This window comes from Marmota flaviventris, chromosome 5 (assembly GCF_047511675.1).
Source record: "Marmota flaviventris isolate mMarFla1 chromosome 5, mMarFla1.hap1, whole genome shotgun sequence".
Lineage (NCBI taxonomy): Eukaryota > Metazoa > Chordata > Mammalia > Rodentia > Sciuridae > Marmota > Marmota flaviventris.
In genome coordinates, this window is record NC_092502.1 from 130,019,036 (window position 1) to 130,022,272 (window position 3,237).

The window sequence follows — 3,237 nt, forward strand, 5'->3', positions numbered from 1 at the left end:
TTTCTGAGCTACATCAGTCCCCAGTCCTTTTAATTTTTTTGTTTTGAGACAAGGTCTCACTAAATTGCAGAGTCTGGCCTTGAACTTGTGATCCTCCTGCCTCAGCCTCTGAGTCCCTGTGATTACAATTGTGCACCACCATGCCCAGCTCTCCAAACTTTTCTTGAATGTGAAGTCACGTATAGCAATGACTGTGAAAGTTTCTTATGAATGGCGTTTGGTTATTATTTTCAACTGGACAATGAAGAACAGCTGAAGCCTCTAGGTCCATTGATACTTAACAAAGTTACCTATTTTTTTTTAATCAAATTACTTTCATTTGAAAAAAGCACTATTTCACTTAGACTAAGGTTCTAAACCTGTATTACTTTATGTATTATTTCCTAGTAGTATCTGAAGTCATATGTGACTTAGATAACTATTGTTTCACATAACACGATTATTCTTCTAATACAGCTGATCTACCAGGCCTCTAAACCAGAGTGAGTAATCAACTGTTTTCCTAAGTGAACTCAATTCATACCTGCCTCTTGGAAAGTATTGGTTAACATTTTGTGTCTAAAGTATACTTGAGTTACCCAGATGAAGCAAAAGTATACCTGGTTAATTATTCTGATTTTGGGGGTTCTTTGTGTTTTATTGTTCTCTAGCATTTCATCTTTGTGGCATTTTCATTTCAAACATAAAAACATTTAGCTACTGAGAATAAGTAGAATGTTCTTGTTTTATACTAAAAAACCTAAAACTCCGAGGCTGGGGTTGTGGCTTAGTGGTAGAGTACTCACCTATCACATGGGAGGCACTGGGTTTGATCCTCAGCACCATATAAAAACAAAGAAACAAACAAATAAATAAAGGTATTGTGTTCATTTACAACTAAAAAAATTACAAAAAAAAAAAAAAAAAACCAACCTAAAACTTGTCTCAGTCCAGCCATCACAGAGGCTAACTTGAACAATAGGTAACAAAGAAAATGTTTCTATAACAACACCTGGCTGATTTATGAAAAGAAGAGGCCCTCAGAAAGGTCCATTCCAGGGCTGGGAATGTAGGCCAGTTGGTAGAATGCTTGCCTAGTGTGCACAAGGCCCTCGGGTTTATCCCCAACACCACAAAAATAAAAACGGTTCTACTGGCCAATCCATTGAACTTCCTTGAGGTGCCCTCTGTCCGTTCTCCCAGTGTGGTCTCAGGACTAACAGCATCAGTATTACTTGGGAACTTGTTAGAAATGCATATTCCAGCCGCTTCCGGTCGCGAGCGCCGGGGGTCGGGGCGTTCTGAGGGTCCCGGGTCCTGAAGAGTGAAGACCTAAATCCAAGGTCATGGCAAAGCACCTGAAGTTCATTGCCAGGACTGTGATGGTACACGAAGGGAACGTGGAAGGTGCATACAGAACCCTGAACAGAATCCTCAGCATGGATGGGCTCATTGAGGACATTAAACAACGAAGATACTATGAGAAACCTTGCCGCAAGCAACAGCGGGAAAGCTATGAAACCTGCAGGCGGATCTACAACGTCGAAATGGCTCGAAAGATCAACTTTTTGTTGCGAAAGAATCGGGCAGATCCATGGCAGGGCTGCTGAGACGCGGATAGAAGGCCCACATCCAGTTTGTCTCCACCTCTTTCTCTATAATAAACTCAAATCAACTATATGCAAGAAAACTTGCATGTAGAGAAGCAACCCCACTGGTTAGCAGTAGACTGTCTTTCTTATTAAGTGAAAGAGAAACAGTCCAAAAGTAGTCTAGGAGTAGAATGGTGGTGGTTAAAGGATAGGGAAGGGGGCTATCAGCAATTGTTTAATGGGCGTAGAGTGTCAGTTTGCAAATCTGAAAACATTCTGAAGATAGATGGTGATGATTGCAAAAAAAAAAAAAAAAAAAAAGTGAATGTACTTAATGCCACTGAATTACACACTTTAATAGTTTAAAAATGGTAAAGTATTTACAATAAGTATGTTTAATTCTAGGGTATGTAAGGAAAATTTACAAACTCTGGTGGGACATATACCTACCATATTCTACCCACTTTTATGAACCCTAAAGCAAAATCTTATTGGGAAAGCTTCAGTTACTTTTTACTGAGCTACTCCCCGCATCTCTGTGCAACCATTGAACAAAGAGGAGAGGAATTATTTATGTATTTGGAATAAATCTGCTTCCAAAATACCTTAACAGTAGGCTGGAGTGATGGAATCCTTGCCCAGAGCAATAAAAGACAAGTTAAAAAAAAAAAAGAAATGACTATTCCAGGGCCCTAACCCAGAACAACAAAATCAGCAGGTCTGAGTATGGGGTCCAGCAAGGTATTTACAAGATTCTGATAATCTGCTAAAGTTGGAGAACTGTGGAGAGACAAGAATCCGTGAGAAGGACACCAGGTTTGTTCCAAGATGATGTGTGTGTGTGTGTGGGGGGGGGGTATGCTATTGTCCTCCCAAAGAAGACCAACTTGGGAAAGTCAGATACATGAATGGGTGTTTTTAGGGAGAGAAAGGAGGTGCAGAGTGAGAGTGGGCAGGAAGGCTGAGCAGGGTCTTTATCATATAGGGAGTGTGCTCCCCTGCCCCTTGGCCATAACATCAAAGTCATCCTTCACCTTTTGGTGCTTGTTTCTGTAAGTCTTTAGACGAATGCATTACTTTTCTGCAAGGTAAGCATCATCTTATACATTCTCATATAATGGAAAAGTCACCAGATGTTCTGGATTCTATAAATCTGAGCAAAAATTCTTTAGCAGTTAACATCTTAATCATTTAGGCACTGCTTTTGAGTTTACAATGACATGGAAAGAGAGGGGTAATAACTCTGCAAAGGACAATTCACAAAAGTGGCTCTGTTACATATATGTGTTGCCTCAGGGAAGAGAGGTATTAAAAGATGATATGCTGCATTTATCTTGCCATCTTTCTTCATCTCTTATCTCCTCCACTCCCAATCCCATCAAGGACTGGTATAGATTCCAAAAAGAAAGTAGATGTCTATCTTATGTGTTATGATTTGAATCTGAAGTTCCTCTAAAATTTGTGTATTTGACCAAGGCTTGGTTGCCAGTTTGTGGTGCTGTTGAGGGTGGGATCTTTGGGGACTGGGGCTCCACTGGAGGAAGTAGATCTGGGGGCAAGCCTCTGAAGGGTGTATTTTGTCCATTTGCTTCTCTGCCCCTTTTCTCTTCTTCTCTCCTCCCATTCCCAGCTGCTATGAAGTGAGCAGTTCTGCTCCACTACTTGC

At 40.7% G+C, this 3,237-nt stretch overlaps 1 pseudogene; it reads left to right on the forward strand.

The window, feature by feature from the left end:
- Positions 1-1,299: 1,299 nt before the first annotated feature.
- LOC114107076 (small ribosomal subunit protein bS21m pseudogene) lies at positions 1,300-1,875 on the forward strand (annotated as a pseudogene).
- Positions 1,876-3,237: the final 1,362 nt, after the last annotated feature.